The sequence below is a fragment of the Equus quagga genome, chromosome 17 (genome assembly GCF_021613505.1).
Source record: "Equus quagga isolate Etosha38 chromosome 17, UCLA_HA_Equagga_1.0, whole genome shotgun sequence".
In the NCBI taxonomy this organism is placed as follows: domain Eukaryota; kingdom Metazoa; phylum Chordata; class Mammalia; order Perissodactyla; family Equidae; genus Equus; species Equus quagga.
Window position 1 is genome coordinate 48033757 of NC_060283.1, and position 22571 is coordinate 48056327.

Genomic DNA, 22571 nt, shown 5'->3' on the forward strand with positions numbered 1-22571 from the left:
CAACCACCATCCTTTTATTCATTCAGTAAACTTTTATTGAATATCTTTTATATGCCAGGCACAAAATAAATAAAACATAATTACTGCCTCAAGGATTTTACAGTCTTGAGAGAGAGCTATATTAACAGATAGTTTCTATACAGTGTGATGCCTGCTTTGATTGAGGAGAGTACAGGGTACAGCCACTCAGAGAAGCACTAAACAGAGAAAATCAGGACAGGCTTCAGAGAAGAGGTGATACTTGAGATGAATGTTGAAGGATGAGTAAGAGGTAGTTGGGTAAGGGAGCATGTTGGAGGACAGGAGCTTAGAAGGGAAACCTGAGAGGCTAGAGATATAGATTTTGGAATCTATAACATATAAATATACGTGAGTAAAGCTGGGATGTGGATAAGATCTCCTATGGAAGGGAGTTAAGAGCAGAACCAAGGAGGGCTTCAATATTTGTATATTCAGATTATAAAGAGAAGTCAACAAAGGAAAAAGCTGAGAAGGAGCCAGCATAGAGGCTTGAAGATAGCCAGCATAATGTCGTGTAAGCTAACGGAAGAATTTAAAGAATGAACAATGTCAAAAACGACTATAAGATTAAGGAGACTGGACTGGGGAAAGTTCATTGTGTTTGGCGATTTGGCAGTTTATGTCCAGCTTTTTAGGGTTAGTTTGAATGGTGTGGAGTTGAAGAGGGGGATGCAGTGCTTGTAAATCAATATTTTGAGGGGTTGACTGTGAAGGAAATGAAAGAGAGAAAGAGCAGCTAGAAGAGAATATCAGGTCATTCAACAGTCTTCTATGTTCAGGAAGTTATGAATATATTTAAATACTGTGAGAAAAAAAATTAGAGAGAGAGAGAGTAAAAATACAGGATAAAGAGGAAAACAAAATCTGTTTCCATCCTAAAGGTGAAGGAAGGAAATGATATCACAAGCATGGACGGAGGGATCTCTCAGTTGGAAGCAACAGCAAGCTGATTCAACCATGCTGAATCAGAAGAAGAAATTTCTAGGTTTACCTAACTGGCAAGTCTCAAGACAGGATCCAGGGGTTTATCAAATAGTGTCATCTCTATTTATCAGTTCTGTTTGACTTTATCATATACGCCATCTCCATGTGGAAGAAATTTGACACTGGTAGAATAGAGATGAAATTACTCTTATAATGTTTTCTGTTTGCAGATAAAAAAATATATTACCAGCTTATTCTACCAAAATTCTCAGGAAAGAATGCAATTGGCCTGGGTTAGGTTGCTTCATAACCTTGAACTAATTACTGTGACCAGGGGGAGAGATTACTATAATTTGCCAGGTCAGAATCAGGTAACTACACTCAGAACCAGGTCAAGAGTGGAGGTGGGATCAATCCTATCTGAACAACATTAAATGAACAGAATTATTAAGGAATTGAAGAAAGGTGGTTCTCAAATTTGGCTACACATTGGAGTCTACTGAGGAGCTTTAAAAAAAGCATCAGAGCCCTCAGAACTATTGATCGAATTGGTCTTAAGTGAGGCCCAAGAAAGGGATTTTTAAAGGTCTCCCTTAGCTAGTTCTAACGTGCATCTCGAGTTGACATGACTCATGTTGCCATGAACCAAAGGATGCTAAGTAGACAAACATTTGTCTACCCTAGATTTTAACCAAAAAGGTAATGTCTCTCTGAGGATGAGTGCAGGTGAAGAGACTTCTGGGAGTGTGATAGTGATGAAAAATGTGATGGAATAGACTTGCTTTCCTCTGTGAAATAGAGGCAAGGTCACGTGTGAAGAGAAAGGGGGCTACTGTGCACTACGTGGTGTGAGAATATTGGTGAAAGTTTGGAATAATGACTAAGAGTAACTGGAGAGGTTGCTGACCAGGGACTTGGGAAATTATTGCTGGGTAATACTGAGGCCACTGAGATCTGGTTGTTTCGGGCAGCAAAATTAGATTGCTTGTACTTGCCCACATATTTACTATTTCATATGCTTTTCCTATTCCTTTTTGAAGATCTAAATTTCCGTTTGGAATCATTTGCTTTTTGCCTACAGAACTTCCTTTAACATTTCTTGTAGTACAGGTCTGCTGCTGACAAATTCTTTGTTCTTATTTAGCTGAAAAAATATATTTCTGCCTTCATTTTAGTAGGATAATTTCAGTGAATGTGTAATTCTTGCTTCACAGTTTCTTTTAGTACTTTAAACATGATGTCCCACTGTTTTCTGGTCTCCATTTTTTTTCTGATGAGAAGTCAGCCATCATTTATGTCATTGTTCTCTGGTATGTATGTATTGCTTTTCTCTACTGGTCTAAGATTTTCCTTTTCTATCTGGATTTCAGCCATTTGTCTCTGATGTGGTTTTCTTTGTACTTATCCTGATCGGAGTTTGCTGAATTTCTAGCATCTGTAACTCAATCTTTTTAATCAAACTATGGAAATTTTTATTCATTATTTTTCAATGGACTTTTAGAACTCCAATTTTATCTATGTTAGATCATTTGATATTATTGCCCAGATCCTTGAGACTCTGCTCATTTTTCTTCAATCATTTTTCCTTTCTGTATTCTTATATATCATGTTATCTATTGACAAGTCTTCATGTTCATTGATTCTCCTGCTATCTCTAATATGCTGTTAAGCTCATCCAATGAATTATTAATTTCATCTAGTACTTATAGCGCTAGAATTTCCATTTTTTAAAGTATCCATTTCTTTGCTGAGATTTACTGTCCATATCATCAAAACCATATTTTCCTTTAAGTCAAAGCTCAGAAAACTTTGCTTTAAAGGGCAAGAAAGTAAGTATTTTAGGCTTGGTATGCCACATACAGTCTCCGTCATGTGTTCTTATCTCTTTTTACACTCCTTTAAAAATATAAAAATCATTTTTAGCTCATGGGGGTATAAAAACAGGACACAGGTGGGATTTGGCCTGTGGCCATAGTTTGCCAACCCTTCTTTAAGTTCTTCAGACAGGGTCCAAAATGAAATCTCTGCTCAGTAGACAACCCCAATCCAGGTTTGAGGAGATTCTCATAAGTAATAAGAAGAGGTGACCTCAAATTGTGTGGGATGGCACAAAGATCTTCTAAAGAGATAAGAATTTTTTGATCCCATAAAGGTTAGAATTAATTATAAACATCACTAAGAAATTTATAACCATGATATTAATATTTTTATATTAAGAAGTTTGTACATATTTGGCCTTTTATATATGTATAATTTTAAAGGGACTTTGACATATGAGAATAAAGATCAGTCTCAAGATTCTAATTTCAAACATGTCATTAAGCAATTGAGATAGACTTATGACTTTAAGTTGAAATTTACTAAGTTTGAAATTTAATATATATATAGAAACAATAAATATAATGCATATAAAACATTTATAAAAATAAGACCCAGTTTATTTGAGCTGCTGCAAGTTGGGATTTTATTATGCCAGCTTTCTTCTTGCTCTTATTTATTTTCAGATATAAACTATTCAGCTGTTGCATCCCCAGCCTCCAGGCTCCACCTCTTCACATATCCCCACCCACATCCCACACTCACACGTGCAATACACATACGTATATATGTGTGTATATATGTATATGTACACATATATGTGTGTGTGTAATCTCATCAGGACATTAAAAGCAGGACATTTAAGGTAACAAGATTTACTGTATCTATAAATTTAATTTACCAGACTTTTTAGAATTATTTAGGCACTTGGGAAGGTTTGTCAGGCAGAAAATTGAAGTATTTGAAAGAGGAAATCAAGTAGATTAATTTATATTGCAGTTAAAAATGTTTGAAGGTATATAATTAAGTTTGCAAATTGGACTAAATTTATTCAGAGTCCTTAAATTTTGTTAAACTTATAAATAAAATAAGAATAATAAGCTAAACTGGAAGCTTAAGAAAGAATGTGTAAATTTAATACATTGAATATTAATTTATTAACCAAAGCACACCTCTGGACAGTCTATTCTGCATACAAAAAACTGCTTTTGAGGGCACACTGTTACTAGAAGCTGGCTCTTTGCTGGGATCCCAGTCATTTCATTGTCAACTTCAGCCTATTGCTGGACTCCTGTTAGGAAAGAAAAATAAGACCAAGCTATTGAAGCCATTGTAACCTGAGTTTTTAGTATGCTGGCTTTCTTCTTGTTCTTATTTAATTTTCAAATACAGACTCTTCATTATTATGATATGTTGAGCTCCAGCATATCACAATACCTACTCTACTAAGCATTGCAGAATTCAGAAGCAGGACAGAAGAAATCCAAGAGGCACCTAGTTCCACCATGAGGCTCAGCATAGAAGTCCCCTTACAACCATCACACACAAGAGGTTGTCCACTACCTGGTTGAACAGCTCCAGTAATGGGAAGTACAATGCCTTGATAGAATCTTATTTTTGGACAAGTCCAAAAGTTTGAAAGGTCTTCCTTAGATTATGCTGAAATATGTCTTCCTGCCTTTTCCTTCCAATTATCTTCCTTTTTCCTTAGTACCAACACCTTGCAGTAGTGGCTTTGCAGTCTTGGTTTTTTTCTTCTCCAAGTTTAACATGCTCTCTCCCTTCTGCTGCTTTTCATATGACATTGGGCAAACTCTTTTTATATGACATTGAGAAGACCCTTCAATAGTGTTTGGAGCTGAACATGACATTCTCTGAGTGATCTGAGAACCCAATCTAGAGCCGACTGTTGCCCCCTGAGCCTTTACCTCTGCCAACACCTACTTTTATAATTTTTTTCAATTATTTTATTGAGGTCATATTGGTTTATAACACTGTGTAATTTCAGGTGTACATTATTATATATCAGTTTCTGTATAGACTGCATCATGCTCACCGCCAATAGTCTAATTTTTATCCATCACCTTGCATATGTCCCCCTTTACCCCTTTTGCCCACCCCCAACCTGCTTCCCCTCTGTCAACCACTAATCTGTTCTCTTTATCCATGTGTTTATCTTCCATATGTGAGTGAAATCATATGGTGTTTATCTTTCTCCGTCTGGTTTATTTCATTAATATAATACCCTTAAGTTCTATCCATGTTGTTGCAAATGGAATGATTTTGTCTTTTTTATGGCTGAATAGTATTCCATTGTATATATATACCACATCTTCTTTATCCATTCATCACTTGACAGGCACTTGGATTGCTTCCACATCTTGGCTATTGTGCATAATGTTGTGATAAAAATAGGAGTGCATAAATCTCTTTGAATTGTTGATTTCATGTTCTTTGGATAAATATCCAGTAGTGGGATAGTTGGATTGTATGGTATTTCTATTTTTAATTTTTTAGGAAATCTTCATACTGTTTTCCACAGGGGCTGCATCAGTTTGCATTCCCACCAGCATTGTATGAGGGTTCCCTTTTCTCTACATCCTCTCCAATATTTATTATTTTTTATTTTGGTAATTATAGCCATTCTGACAGGTGTAAGTTGATATCTCATTGTAGTTTTGACTTGCATTTCCCTGATGATTAGTGATGTTGAACATCTTTACATTTGCCTGTTGGCCAGCTGTACATCTTCTTGGAAAAATGTTTATTCATATCTTCTGCCCAGTTTTTGATCAGGTTGTTTGTATTTTTGTTGTTAAGTTGAATAAGTTCGTTATATATTTTGGAAATTAACTCCATGTTGGATATATAATTTGCAAATATTTTCTCCAAGTTGGTGGGTTGTCTTTTCATTTTGTTCATGATTTCATTTGCCTTGCAGAACCTTTTTAGTCTGATGTAGTCCCATTTGTTTATTATTTCTTTTGTTTCTCTTGCCTGAGTAGATATGGCATTCGAAAAGATGCTGCTAAGATGGATGTCAAAGAGTGTACTGCCTATATTTTCTTCTAGGAGTTTTATGGTTTCAAATCTTACGTTCAAGTCTTTAATCCATTTGGAGTTAATTTTTGTGTATGGTGTAAGATAATGGTCTACTTTCATTCTTGTGCATGCAGCTGTCCAGTTTTCCCGACACCATTTATTGAAGAGACTTTCCTTTCTCCATTGTATATTTTTGGCTCCTTTGTTGAAGATTAGCTGTTCATAGACAAATAGTTTAATTTCTAGACTTTTGATTCTGTTCCATTGATCTGTGTGTCTGTTTTTGTGCCAGTACCATGCTGTTTGATCACTTAGTTTTGTAGTGTGTTTTGAAGTCAGGGATTGTTATGCCCCAGCTTTGTTCTTTTTTATTTGAAGATTGGCATCTGAGCTAATGTCTGTTGTCAATCTTTTTGCTTTTTTTTTTTCTGCTTCTCCCCAAAGCCCTCAAGGACATAGTTGTATATTCTAGTTGTAAGGTCCTTCTGGTTGTGCTGTGTGGGATGCAGCCTCAGCATGGCCTGATGAGTCGTGCCATGTCTGCACCCAGGATCAGAACCTGTGAAACCCTGGGCTGCCAAAGCAGAGCATGCAAACTTAACCACTCAGCCACTGGCCTGCCCCAGCTTTGTTCTTTTTCCCCAGGATTGCTTTGGTTATTTGGGGTCTTTTGTTGTTCCATATAAATTTTAGGATTCTTTGTTCTATTTCCATGAAGAATGACACTGGGATTCTGATTGAGATTGCGTTGAATCTATAGATTGCTTTAGGTAATACGGACATTTTAGCTATCTTTATTCTTCCTATCCATGAGCATAGAATATCGATTTCTTTCTTTTTTTTTTCTGAGGAAGATTCACCCTGAGCTAACATCTGTGTCAATCTTCCTCTGTTTTGTATGTGAGTCGCCACCATAGCATGGCTGCTGATGAGTGATGTAGGTCCCTGCCCAGGAACCGAAGTCCAGCCAATGAAGCAGAGCATGCAGAAACCAACCAGTAGGGCGTGGGGCTGGCCCCCACGTTCCAACATCTTTGATTTCTTTCAATAATATCTTGTAATTTTCAGTGTATAGGTCTTTCACTTCCTTGGTTAAATTTATTCCAGATGTTTTATTCCTTTGGTTGTAATTGTAAATGGGATTGTATTCTTAACTCCTTTTTCTGTTAATTTGTTATTACTATACAGAAATGCAACTGATTTTTTGTATGTGTGTGTGAGGAAGATTCACCCTCAGCTAACATCTGTTGACAATCCTCCTCTTTTTGCTTGAGAAAAGTTGTTGCTGAGCTAACATGTGTGCCAATCTTCCTCTATTTTATGTGGGATGCCGCCACAGCATGGCAAGATGAGTGGTTCTGTGTGTGCACCTGGGATCTGGACCTGAGAACCCAAGACCACTGAAGTCCACTGAAGTGGAGTGCATGAGCTTAACTACTATGCAACCACACCAGCCACTCAATAGACTTTTTTTTTTTTGAGGAAGATTAGCCCTGAGCTAACCACTGCCAAGCCTCCTCTTTTTGCTGAGGAAGACTGGCCCTGAGCTAAGATCCATGCCCATCTTCCTCCACTTTATACATAGGCATGGGACACCTACCACAGTATGGCTTTTCCCAAGTGGTGCCATGTCCTCACCTGGGATCCGAACCAGCAAACCTTGGGCTGCTGAGAAGCTGAATGTGCGAACTTAACCACTGCGCCACCGGGCCGGCCCCATGCAATTATGTTTTGTAAGCTGATTTTGTAGCTTGCAACTTTGCTGTAGTTGTTGATTATTTCTAATAGTTTTCTGGTGGATTCTTTAGGGTTTTCTATATATAGAATCATGTCATCCACAAACAGGGAGAGTTTCACTTCTTCCTTTCCAACTTGGATACCTTTTATATCTTTTTCTTGCATAATTGTCCTGGCCAAAACCTCCAGTACTGTCTTGAACAGGAGTGGCATGAGTGGGCACACTTGTCTTCTTCTTGTTCTCAGAGGAATGGCTTTCAGATTTTCACCATTAAGTTTGATTGCCAACAACTACTTTTAATACTATATTTCCACTGAATCCCACCTGATCCTTCATTCCTGTCTGAAATCTTTGACTTGGAAAGTTTAGAAGCTTGTACAAACCAAATAGCTTAATTCCCAAATTTCCTTATGCTGATCCCCTTCCTCATTTTAAATGGTTTTGTATACCAAGTCTGCCATTATTTCTATGTGGATTTATTGTTAAAATTGAGCTTGAATTCTCAGAAACAATAGATCAGTGGGATATTTAGAGTTGAGTCTGTGGAGGCCTTAAAATTGAGGGCAGCGAAAAAAGAAAACACTTCCTTTTGTATACACTTAAACGTAAAAAGCTTATAAATATCTTTGTTACTACATTAAAAAGTCCCTACTTTTGGGATAAAAGGTTCAGCCCTAGCATAACTTGAAGAATCCTTGCAAAGTGAATAGTTCTGTTAAAAAAAAATGTCATACATCAGAATATTTGCCACACTCATTTTTATCCAGAAGAAGTTATACTGATATAAAAAAAACTAAATATGCAAAATTGAAAATTAGAAAGGAAATATGAAATTTAACCTGCAAAAGAATGCAGATGGTGAGCCACTGAATGGTTGTTTGCTTTGCCTGTTCTTTCTGGGAAAACTTAATTAAATGGAGTAGGCAACCTGCTCGAGGAATAGATGCTAGTGAGTTTGCCTTGGGTTGACTCTCCTTATATTTGGTTAAGATTATGAATTTGTCTTTTTCAACTGTCCCTCTTCGCTCATCATTGCTCAGGTCCTTCAGGAAATGAGCTCTTCCTAAGGCAGGATCTAATGATGACATTCACTAAAAGAAAAGTAATAGAATTTTTGCTGACTGATTTTTTTCTCACCGTTATTGCTTCCTTATGATGATAATGAAAACCTTGAAATATTAACTCGATTAAATGTTTTATAGTTAGAAGGAATTACTATCTTATAGAAATTGAATTTCTGGCTGGACAAGGGTTTTAGTGGGTTGGCAAAAGCAAGAGAGGTGGTTAAAGAATCAATGAATGAAACACAAATCTCCAAGTATGGTCTTTGGAGGCATTCTTAACAGCTATATTTTGTTCTGATTAACTCTCCTTTTCCCAGAAGTAAAAAGGATGTCCTCTGTTGGGACAATGCAGCTAGGACAATCCATCATCTTTAACAGTACCACTAATAATAAGAAAGCCATTTTCAGGCTCTTTCATTTTAATTAGATGCTAGGCAACTATCATCATAGTTCATTCTATTCTTTGTTCAAGAACTTATATATTGTAGGTTTTGTGGAAGTAGAAGTCTTATTTTACAGACAACTGTTTAAAGTCATTCTGGCTAAAGCAAGTAACTTTTATATATTATTCATTAAAGGAAGAATTTTTTCTTTTTCCTTTTGTGGTATGAGTGAGCCTGCCCACAAGAGCAGATCACGGCTGTGAACGGACCTGGGCAGTCATGAGCATAAAGTTTATTTTTGTAGATCTCAGAAGCCTTCAATAGGTTTGAGGTAGGTCAAGGCTATGGGTTTCCTCTCGTACAGGCTTGCAACCACGTAGTATGTTAAAACTTTATACTGAAAGTCTTTCACTCATGCAAGCAATTATCAGCAAGCGGCCACAAAACAATCATTTGGCCTGTTCTTGTAAAGTTAATGAGGTCCCAACCTCCATCCTTCAGTCTCTATCTTTCATTGTATTACACTGTCTGGCAGTAACTTCTCTGCATGAGGGGTTCTCTGTAGGCAGACTCAATGCTATTCCAACATCAGGATTCAGCTAACACTCACATTAGAATAAAGTGACAGAATCCTCCATGCAGTTGTGGAACTCAGGACTGAATTAGAGGCCAAGGACACCACTTGAACATGTGTCAGGCTGCTTGGCTTGCTAGATTCCTATACTTAATCCACTGTGGTTGAATATTGCTCATTTCATCCATGAAATGTTATTTCTAGTATTCTTTATGCAAATAAACAAATTCTATAGTGCTTATCTAGATAAAGAGAGTTTACGTATTTGTGGTTCAAATGCCAAGAAACCATCATGGTTTATTCATGATTTGGGCCCCTCAAACACAGTTAGCTAATTGTGTCTGTCTATCTATCTATCTATCTATCTGTCTATTTATAGATAGATATATCATCTATCTATCTATCTATCTCACACTGTGTATAGAGCATAGATTACAGACAATATAGTATCAAGATTCATGAAATATTAAATCGCCATGAAGATTCTACTTCCCTCTTGTTTCATTGTCTTGCTTCCTTCCTTCTTTGCTTCCACCCTCCCTCCCCCCCTGCCCCCCACAATCTCTCTCGCTCTCTTTCAACAAGTGTTCATTGAATGACTACTTGGAGAGTCGGAAGACCTGGGTTGGAAACCAACCATTACTATTTTACTAGTGTCAGGGTGACCCATGGTCTTGATTTGCCTGGGACTGAGGGGTTCCCCAGGATCTGAAAATCTCTGTATTAAAATGGGAAAAATTCCAGGCAAACTGGGATCATTGGTTACCCTAGTTGTAATACTGAATTATTTAACTTCTGAAGCCCAGGCTTCTCATCTTTAAAACAGGAAGTGATAGACCTACCTAGTAAAGTCATGGTGGAAAACTAGTTTCAGTCCATCCAGAGCACAGGAAACATGATGTGACAGTGTAGACGACACTTCATTTCCTTGGAAACAGGTTTCTCCTCTGGAAAAAGACTTGATATTTAGATGAATAATCTGATAAGCAGTTAAGGTAGAGATAAAATGGCCTGCAGACATGAGTGAGGAGAAGTAGATGGCACACAAATTGTTCTTTAAGGGGGATCAGGTCAGGTAACAGCTTGATTTTGTCTTGCTAAATGGAGTTCAAGCCGAGGGCCTGGATTAAGAGAATAATTTCTGTGTATGAAGACGATGGTGTGATGAGAACTAAGATCTCGAATGTGGAAATGGATGAAGCCCTACATGATGTGTGATATATTCTTCCATCTTCCTGTGAAATCCTTTCTAAAAAATATACATCATTCCCCTGTGTTTGTAGTTATGTCTTATTTTTGGTTGTGGTAGAGCACTGAGTCTATCATCAAGAAAGGCACAGGATGAGAACAGAGGCTACCATCAGAAAGATGATAATGGTGCCTGCCTCATAAGCTTGTTCTTAGAATTAAATGGTCCTATGTGCATATGTGACGTGATGTCTAGAGAAAACTCACAAAACAGTATCAGGCACATTTTCAGTACCCTGTAAATGTTAGTTTTATTATTATTATTGTTAAATCATTATCATTGCTTTATTATTAGAATAGCCTGCTCTCAGTGAACACTAATTTTGTTTTCCTTCCTTGACTCTTGGGTCTTGCTCCCCGACTCTGCATATCCCTGCTTTTAATTAGTTCTCAGTGTTGTGTTAAAATCTAGACACTCTTGTTTCAGGAACCTCCAAAGTCTTGGGTAATGTGGCCCTTCTCTCTACTGGAGATGCTGCCTCTCCTTGGCTCAGCAGGGCCCTGACAAAGTATTTTCCCCCGCCCAGGGACCAAGCTGCTTATTCTTGGAGGCCCCACTTTCACTTCTTCAGAATTCCCAAGGCTTGGTCTCAGAGGTGGTGGAATCTAATATATTTTAATAACTGCTTAGTTCTTTTTTTCTAAATTGGAGATAAAAAGAAATTTGGTAAAGACACCCCAGCTGACATGTGGAGCAGGAAAAGTAAGTAAGTTTTGGTAGTTGTTGGAATCTTGGATAGCAGCTAAGTCTTTTGACCTCCAAGATTTCACAGGTCAAGCTTCTGCATTCAAAATCTCATGAATAATTGAAGTAATTACACAGATAGAAACCCCACTTGATTTATTCAGCTTCTAGTTGTCTCACTTCTGGGTTATTCATTCAGAACTGCTCCTAGATAAAACTGACAGCTTCAATTACCCAAACCTCAGATCTGTGTAGTGATGCCTATAAATTTGAGTAATTTAAAGGGAGGGTTTTTGAGTCAAACCCAGAATGTATTTTGATCATGTAAAAATCTCAATGTTTATATATCCTACCCCAAACTCCCCTTGTACAATGGCTAAGTTATCACTAGACAGTTCCAGAATGCTACTGTTGAGAGCATGAATGCTGGTGAGTAAATCATGCCCAATCAACAATGCAAGGTCAAGCTAGACCTTTCATGAGACCTTATGTTAGTCTTGGTAGATTGGACCTCCGGGGATAAGAAGCACAAACACTATTTGGAAAAAATAAACTTAGGATAATATCGGAAAAGAAAGCTACCTAAACAAAGACCCCTACTGAATACTCTTTATTCTGTGGACTGTAGCACAATAATTATCTAAGAATAGAATTGGATGAGGTTACCCATAGACTCATGCTTTTCAGTGTTTAATGTAAATGAAGTATTTTGAGGCCGTAAAAATGCTCTTTAAATATTAAACCCAATTCAGGGGTCAGGATAGTTTCCTCTGCTGTGTTGAAAATCAGTCTGACCATTTGTACGTGCCTAATGTCAGAATTTATGACATCCTAGATAAATAGGGCAACACAGAAGAATCTGTTAAGTGCTTTCTTATGCTTATATATAATAATAACAGAAATTAGTTTTTTAATCCTTTTAGTTATGTGAAGAATGGGGCTAGTGTTTTTCATGTGTAGAAATGTATCTATACTCAAATAGAAGTGTTTATTCGTTATTCTCAACCACTTTCTAATAAAGTCAACCTAGCAGGTTTGTCTTACACAACAGTTCTAATGCTTATCTCTTTTTTTAAATGAAGACTTTAGTTTTCTAGAGCAGTTTTAGGTTCACAGGAAAGCTGAGGGGAAAGTACAGAGAGTTCTATATACTCACTGCCCTGACACATGCATAGTTTCTCCCATTATCAATGTCTTCCACCAGAGTGGTACCTCGATTACAATTGATGATCCTACAGTGACACAACACAATCACCCAAAGTCCATAGTTTATATTAGGGTCTGCTCTTAATGTAAATTCTATGGGTTTGGACAAACATATAATGACATGTATCCATTACTGTAGTATCATACAGAATATTTTCACTGCCCTAAAAATCCTCTGTGGTCTGCCTATTCGTCCTTCTCCCATGCCCCGAGCAGTGCCTTTTCCAGAATGCCATATAGTTGAGATCATGCAGTATGTAGCCTTTTCACATTGGCTTCTTTCACTTAGTAATAAGCATTTAAAGTTCCTCCATGTCTTTTCATGGCTTGATAGCTCATTTCTTTTTAGCATTAAATAATATTCTATCATCTGGATGTACACAGTTTATTTATCCATTCACTTACTGAAGGATATCTTGGCTGCTTTCAAGTTTTGACAATTATGAATAAAGCTGTTATAAACATCTGTGTGCAGGTTTTTGTGTAGACATAAATTTTCAAGTCCTTTGGGTAAATATCAAGGAGCACAATTGCTAGATTGCCTGATAAGAGTATGTTTAGTTATGTAAGAAACTCCCAAACTGTCTTCCAAAGTGGCTGTGCCATTTTGCATTCCCACCAGCAATGAATGAGAGTTCCTGCTGCTCCACATCCTCACCAGCATTTTGTGTTGTCCGTATTTTAGATTTTGGCCATTATCATAGGTATGGAGTAGTATTTCATTGTTGTTTGCATTTCCCTGATGACATATGATATGGAGCATCTTTTCATATGCTTGCTTGCCATCTGTATATCTTCTTTGATGCGGTGTCTGTAAAGGTCTCCTGCCCATTTTCGAATCGAGTTGTTTGTTTTCTTATCGTTGAGTTTTAAGAGTTCTTTGTATATTTTGTATCACAGTCCTTTATCAGATGTATCTTTTGCAAATATTTTCTCTCAGTCTATGGCTCATCTTCTCATTCTCTTGACATTGTTCTTCACAGAGCAGTTTTTAATTTTAATAAAGTCCAGCTTATTAATTATTTCTTTAATGGATCAACCTTTGGTGGTGTATCTAAAAAGCTGTCACCATACCCAAGGTCATCTAAAGTTTCTTCTATGTTATCTTCTGGGAATTATATAGTTTTGGATTTTTACAGTTAGGTTTGTGATCCATTTTGAGTTAATTTTTGTGAAAGGTGTAAGGTCTGTGTCTAGATTCATTTCTTTGCATGTGGATGTCTAGTTGCTCCAGCACCGTTTTTTGAAAACACTATCTTTGCTTCACTGGCTTGGCCTTGCTCCTTTGTCAAAGATCAGTTGACTATATTCATGTCTATTTTTGGGTTCTCTAGTCTGTTCCATTGATTTATGTGCCTGTTCTTTCATCAATACTATCTCTTTTTCATTTTATTAAAAATACATTTTGGTTGCATACCCCTCCCCACCAAATAGCAAACAATTTGTATTGATAAAATTTCACTTGCTGTGGAAAACTAAAGTTCTTTTCAAAAGCAAACTGCAGAAGATGAAAAGATGTATTTTGGGGGACTATGTATCATTTCGGAAAAGAACATGATTTTATGAAGGGCTTCACAATCAATACAGATAAAAATGAAACACCAGAGATTAATTTACCTGACAATTCAGCCTGAAAATCACATAAATCTTTATCTTTTCATTAGGAAGCTGCATAACTCAACATTTTTGGTAATACTAAAAACTGCTAAGTATCAAGAGAATGAGAAGACAAGCCATAGACCGGGAGATAATAATTGCAACAGATATATTTGATAAAGACTGTTATCAAATATATACACAGAAGTCGTAAAACGCAATAATAAGAAAATGCGTGATTGGAAAATTGGCAAAAGACCTAAATAGGCACTCCTCACCAAAAAAGATAAACAAACGGCAAATAGGTATATGAAAAGATTTTCAACATCACATGTCATCAGGGAATTGCAAATTAAAATGACAATAAGATGCCACTCCACACCTATTAGAATGGCCAAAGTCCCAAACACTGACAACACCAAACACTGGTGAGGATGTGGGGTGACAGGAACTCTCATACATTGCTGGTGGGAATGCAAAATGGTATAGCCACTTGGAAGACAGTTTGGCAGTTTCTTCTTTTTCTTTTTCTTTTGAGGAATATTAACCCTGAGCTAAATCTGCCGTCAATCCTCCCCTTTTTGCTGAGAAAGATTGGCCCTAACATCAGTGCCCATCTTCCTCTATTTTGTATGTGGGACGGCTGCCACAGCATGGCTTGATGAGCAGTGCGTAGATCTGCTCCCGGGATCTGAACTGGCGAACCCCGGGACACCAAAGCGGAGTGCACGAACTTAACCTCTGCGCCACTGGGCTGGCCCCCAAGTCTGGCAGTTTCTTACAAAACTAAACATACTCTTTTCATACAATCTAGTAATTGTGCTTCTTGGTATTTACTCAGAGGAGTAGAAAACTTACGTTCACACAAAATCTGCTCACAGATGTTTATAACAGCTTTATTTATAATTGTGAAAACTTGAAAGCAACCAAGATGTCCTTCAGTAGGTGAATGGATAAAAAAACGGTGGTGTATTCAGATAATGGAATATTATTTAGTGCTAAAAAGATATGAGCTATCAAGCCGTGAGAAGACATGGAGCGACCTTAAATGCATATTACTAAGTGAAAGAAGCCAATCTGAAAAGGCTCCATGTTGTATGATACCAACTAAATGGTGTTCTGGAAAAGGCAGAGCTATGGAGGTGGTAAAAGTTTCGTGGCTACCAGGGATTTGGGAGGAAGATGAACAGGCAGAGTGCAGAGGATTTTGAGGGCAATGAAACTGCTCTGTATGATAGGATAATGGTGGATACCTGTCATTACACATTTGTCCAACCCACAGAATGTACACCACCAAGAGTGAACACTAATGTAAACTGTGGACTTTGGGTGACAATGATGCATCAATATAGGTTCATAGATTGTAACAAATGTACCACCGTGGTGGGGGATGTTGATAGTGGGGGAGGTCGCGCATGTTTGGGACAGGGCATATTTGGGAACTCTATACTTTCCTCTCAGTTTTGCTGTGAATCTAAAACTTCTCTAGAAAAATAAAATTTATTAATTAAAAAAAAAAACAGGGGCCGGCCTGGTGGCGCAGTGGTGAAGTTCACACGTTCCATTTCGGCAGCCTGGGGTTCACCGATTCGGATCCCAGGTGCAGACATGGCACTGCTTGGCATGCCATGCTGTGGTAGGCGTCCCACATATAAAGTAGAGGAAGATGGGCATGGATGTGAGCTCAGGGCCAGTCTTCCTCAGCAAAAAAAGAGAAGGATTGGCGGCAGATGTTAGCTCAGGGCTAATCTTCCTCAAAAAAAAAAAAAACGAAAAAGCAGAACTAAACCACCACCATTCTAAAATCCTCTCTTGTTCAGAAAAAAAGAATTTATATAGCAAGGGTGTAAACATGTCATGAATTTTATTCATAAGTGAAAAACAACATTGTCGTTAGTGAGCTATATTGTGGCTAGTATTATAGTATAAACTTAGATATTTAATTAATATTAATTACCCTAATATATTGAAAGAGATTTACAAACAACAAAATATGTCTTAAGTCTATATCTTTCCCTCTTCCATTCCATTCCTGCTTCTTATTCTTCTTTCTCCCTCTCTTCCAATTTTTCTTCTCTTCATCCTCTTTCATGATAGAGCTAAACTTTCAGTGCTTTAAAAATGAGAGTACGTGTGTTTATATTTCCTGTTCAGAAATGAACCCAGCTAAAATCTCAAGAGAAAAATCACCTGCTTGTTGAAGATTTCTTAACCAGAAGACCATGTAAATATGCATACTTTTCAGAAGGCTCATGTTTTGTGGTTTTTTATTCCTAAAATAAAATGACATGAGAATGGATGCAAATAGCTCATCTCATGAATAACTCTGTTCTCTCTTGAGTATTACCAGGATAATCAGGGAAGTGACCAATTATCTTGGATTAATATTATTTACTCTGGAAGAAGGGGTAGTTTTTAAGTGCATATATGCACATGTTTATTGTGACTAGTAAGCAAAATAGATTGAGCTACTGTTTTAGACCACTCATCTCTCCCTTCAGCCATTAAAAATAAAAAGTAATAACAACACCAATACCTTAAATTTACCCAGTTGCCCTTTCCTCCTAAGCACTCCCAGAACTTCACGAATGATATGATCTCATTTATAACAACAATCATCTTATAAACTATGCAGAGAGCAGCTGCCACAGATGGGAAACAGAAGCCCAAGAGAGACTCATCTGAGGGCTGCAAGTAAGCTGGACAGAAAAGTGGATGTGCAGGAAAGCAAAGATGGAGATGGAGGTAATCACCCCACTTTCTCCTTAATTGCGTGCAGCCCTCTGCACCACCTGTCCAAAGCATGTGTGCAATGTTTTAAATAAATCTCAACATCTGGTACAAGGGAGAAATGTCTAAATCCTACTAGAAGCCACAGAGAAGCCTGGAGATTCACGTGTGCATAAGTACACAGTGGATTTGGATGCTGTTCCAGTAGTTCTTAGAATAGACTTTCCTTGTGAAACCTCTGAGGACGATCACTCATGCCTAGGTGGGTGTTTTCTTCATGGAGGGTTAATTGAGCAAGAAAGGAGAAAGATGATTATGTAGCATTCATCAGTCTCTGGATTGGAGTGTCCCACTGGGGCTCAGGTTGCTCAGCAAAAACCAGGAGATGCTTCAAACAAAGAAGAGGCACCCATCCATAAGGATGACCATTTCTCAACTGTCTTAGTAACTTACGCCTAGCATTTAATTCTTCTGTGAATATTAGTGTTGACACCCCAAAAGGATGGTTTGCTCGTTAAGAGTGCATGGCTCTTATTTCATTTTTGCATGCCCATTTGACAAGCTATGGCACATTTTTAACTAAGTAGTTGGTGGTCCCTGGTGAAGGGACACCTTGGATCGATAAACAACTGGGACTCCGTGGTAGGTGCTGAAGAGAAGAGAGAGGCCAAGCAAAGGAATAATAATACAACCAGCTGACATTAGTTGAGTGCCTGTCACATTCCAGGTATTTGAAATGCTAAGGGGTGTGAGCACCCAATTCCACGGTGACAGGGGTGGTGTCCCCACAACAAAAAGCAGTGCTCTGATAGCAGCCAAGTGTCCTACAATTCAACTCAATTCTGATACTACCAGGACATAGTGTCAGATCCCACAGGTTAAGGGCTTAGTCCCACAAGATTGCCCCCTTCCCCTCTTTCAGACCCCAGTCACAAGCCTGGGTTAGCACCTGTGTTTCTGACCTACTGGCTGTAGATCAGAGGTTCCAATGACCTCCTCCCTTGGTTGGATTAATTTGCTAGAGCAGCTCACAGAACTCAGAGACACATTTTACTTACTAGATTAGCAGTTTATTACAAAAGGATATAACTTAGGGACAGCCAGATGGAAGAGACAGAAGCTCTCTGAATCCTCTCCTTTTGGGTTTTTATGCAGGCTTCATTGCATAGGCGTGATTGATTAAATGAGTGATCACTGGTGACTGAGTCAACCTCCAGCCCCTCACCCCTCCCAGGAGGTTGAGGGGTGGAACTGAAAGTTCCAGTCCTCTAATCACATGGTTGGCTCCACTGGCAACTAGCCCCCACCGTTAGATGACCTAGGGTCATTCCAAAGTCACCTTTATCTCTCTCACTACTTTCCAACGATTTTAGAAGCTCTGTGATGGAAACAAAGACCAAATATATATTTCTTATTATAAATCACAATATCACATCTGCATTATCTCCCACAACCCTTTACAGTGGGCACTGCAATTATGTCTCTTTTACAGAGAAGGAAATTGAGACTCAGAAGAGTGAAGTAATTCTCCCAAGGCCACGCAGTGGCACAGTGGCTGTGCTGTACTTTGCTCCAGAGCTGAGCACTTACTTCTTTCTTTTAGTGAAAGTCAGGCCAGTGACGGTGTTCTGTCCTCCAAGGAAAGCAGCATCAAGCCCTGAAAGGAGATCTACTATTTATTAACATGTCACTTGGGGCAATTACATTCTCTTTTTGAGCCCTGGTTTCTTCCATTAAAGGGAGATAATGACACCTCAGTCATTGATTTGTGAGAATTCAGTTGAGAGAGGACAGGTATGGGAAGCGTGGAGTCAGTGCCTGTCACACAGACAAGCTGTAGCCTAGTTTCTTCCTAGAGCAAGTGCCCCTCGACCAGAAGTACAGCAGTTACAGACGGTCCAGTCTCATCCAGTGACTTGCTGGATGCAGATGTGGATTGAGCGCCTCTCTAGCTCATCCGCTGGTAGCAATAGATCCTGGGAGGTCTGCTGTGGACTTGACAAGCATTTCACTTCGCTGCTGAGGACTCCCAAGCCGAAGCGTGTGCTTTCTCAAGACATCCTGCTTGATAACTGTGTCCATGACAAGATCCCATGGCGCAGCCTGCAAGACTGAGACAGGTTACGGTAGAGTCCTCCTGTCACTGTTGCTTTCCTGCTGTAATCTTTCACTGTCCCCTTCCTGACAACTTCAGAAAACACAAGAGTTGAGGACTCAGCTGTAATGCACAATGAGTAAAAACACCCCCAGTTGCTCCTTCTTGACTCTGCAGCAACACGAACCATGTGTTTTGTGATGCTCCAGCCACAGGTGTTTTTCCTCTGTTCTTTGAACGCTCCAAGTTCCCTCCTCCTAGCATTTGTACCTGCTCTTCCTTCCATAAAAGACTCTGCTTGGCTGTCTGAACTCTTCGCTTCTTGTCATTCTATAGATCCTATCAGAGATGACTTCCTGACAACCTCATCCATGAGGCCAACATCTCTCACCTGTTACTCTTTAACAATTTACTATTTTTTTTATTTCTTTCTTTACTTCTATTAATATTTGAAATTTTAATGTAGACTTCACATGGCCAGGGATTCTTGTCTGTTTTGCTCACAATCCCTAGTGTCTGGAGTGGTGTTTGGCAATTGATTTTTCTCTTTGGTATTTTTTTTTATTTTGGTGAGGAAGATTGGCCCTGAGCTAACATCTGTGCCAATCTTCCTGTACTTTGTATGTGGGACACTGCCACAGCATGGCTTGTTGAGTGGTGTGTTGGTCCAGGCCTGGGATCCAAACCTGTGAACCCAGGTCCATCAAAGTAGAGCATGTGAACTTAACCACTGTGTCACCAGGCCAGCCCCTGGCAATTGATATTTTTGAATGAATGTGTGCCTGTATTAGTTTACCTGGATACTACTTAACGTATCTTCTGCTGTTGGAATGTAAGCTCCTTGAGAGCAGGACCTCATCTATCCAGTTTTCTGCTGTCCCTAAGGGCCTAAACAATGCCTAGCACAAGGTAGGAATGTAATAAATATTTTTAATGAATCAATTAAACTTGAACTCCAAAACCTTGCAGGCCTGCTGCTCACATTATCAGGGTCCAGGGCAGAAGTACAAATGAACACCCATATACCATATATCTAAATATTTATAAATCAAGCTAACATATTAAATAATATGTGTTCTATTCTCCTACCTTGATAGATGATAATCTTTTATAATAATCTTGGAGAACAGAATTTTGGATTCTAGTACTCCTTGGAGTTCTAAAGTTCCATACTAAAATGGAGTGGCATAGGCAAAAATGGCCCTGGCTGGCCATCCATACTCGAGGCCCATCCTCTTTTCCTCCCACCCTCTGCTCCATCTCATACTTTGAGATACTAAATAAGCACATATTTGGGCACATCAGTCCATATTTTCAACCTCTGTCTATATCCATCTTATAACAGTCATCCTTTCCTTGGGCCTGAAGGTCTACCAGCAGGATGGACCCAGGGATGAAGCCCTGCATAGGCCCTAGAAGTGAACTTGGGACTGTGTTTGAGCAGCAGACTCCAGGATCCTGGAGCATGGTCTGGGCCTGGTGGTTCCAGGCTTGGGGTGGGCCCAATCCTTTCACTCTAGGCAGAGGGGCGCATCTGGAAGAGGGGCAGAGCAAGACCACCTAAAGTTTGTGGCCTTGATCTTCAGGCAGGAATATATGTGAGGATGGGGGATTAACTGATTTGAATTTGAACAAGTACGGAGAATGGAAGGGCAGGAAGAAAGAGACGAGTTTTTCTGGGATGGATGTGTGGTTAATTTGGCTGTTGTACCAGTCTCCCTGTGTGTTCATGAGCCTTGTCTGCTACCTGAAGACAAAGGTGATAGAACACAATTACTGAAAGTAGACAGAGGCAAGATGGCGGGTTTTGAGCTGGACCGTAATAAGCTGGTCCCAGAGCTGAGCTCTATTCACGTTATCCCAATCAAACCAAATAGGTTATTCATACCAGTGAAGCACTTTAGTTGGTTTCTTAGTAAAATGAAACTGATGTTAAAAAGAGTTCTCTCAAAGACATTCCATGGAAAATTGAGGGGGGAAAGCACACGTAAAGAATAACCTAAGCTATTAAATGTAAAACTGAGAAGAGATATCCGCAATGAGCTTTTGGAGGCCCATGCTACTTCCGAGTTTATTCAGAGAAGACTTTACATATAGGTGAATTCAGTTAAATAACAAACACACTTTGGGCACTGGAGACCCAAAGATGAGAAGCCCAGCCCTCGAGGAACATGTAGATTTTGACATGATCTATATAAAGATGTGTTCATGTTCTTTCAGATTTATGTCTGCATCTCTTGCTACTTTATTAAGTATTTATTAAGTATTATAAATAAAATTTTGAAAATACTTTGTCTCCTAAAAGCTTTTAGGTGAAAATGAATAGATGGGAGTTTTAGTTAAAAGAAATAATTTAACTTTTTAAATAAAAATTCTACCAATGTGAATATTGAGCCTTTTTCATTTTCATTAATTTGACTTAAAGGGTCTTAAAAAATGCATTAAGGTTTCACAACGTTTCACTCTACTTGTAATTTATGTTTCTTTCCTCCTTTAACCTCTATCTTTCAGGCTCTCTGTTCACTCTTTATTTCCATTTTACCTCATAGCAGTGTTACAAGTCATCACCTTTCTTAGTGACAAGGTTTGTGATAGTCAATAATTATGTGATTTTTAAAAATGATAAGTTCCTCTAATTGCTTTAGCTAATAAAGTGGCATAGAACTGATAAGCCTGAATAATGCTGCTTAATTACCTTTGCTAAAGATAGAGTTGGCTGGCATTAGTTATAGTCTTTTAATTTTGAAGGAGCAATACAAATGTTAGAGAAAATGACTATGAACTCTTGAGTAAAATGGTACTTAGGTTCTCTTCTTGTTGGCATGAAAAAATATAAAAGAATTTTAGACAACTCAGTTGTATAATGTTATAGTTTTATAAATATTCTTTTCTGAAAGATAATAAAGCAGAGCAACAAAAGAAAAGATAGAAAAATTGGATATGATTAAAATAAAAAAATATTCATACTCCAGAGTACACCATCAAGAAAGTGAAAAAAAACCCCCACAGAATTGGAGGAAGTTTTTGTAGATTATGTGTCTGTTAAGGAACTTGTATCTAGAATATATAAAGAAGTCTTAAACTCAACAGTGAAAGAGAAAGAATCAAAAAAAATGGGCAAAGGAAATAGACATTTCTCCAAAAGGAGAAATAGATGTTTCTCCAAACAAGATGTACAAATGGCTTGTTAGTGCATGAAAAGATACTCAATATCATCAGCCACCAGGGCAATGCAAATCAAAACCACAGCGAGATACCACTTCACACCCACTAGAATGGTTAGAATCAAAGAAATAGATAATAACAGGAGTTGATGGGGATGCGGAAAGATTGGAACCCTCGTACACTGCTGGCGAAAATGTGTAATGGAACAGCTGCTTTGGGAAACTGTTGAGTAGTTCCTCAAATGATTAAATATAGGATTACATATGACCCAGCAATTCCACG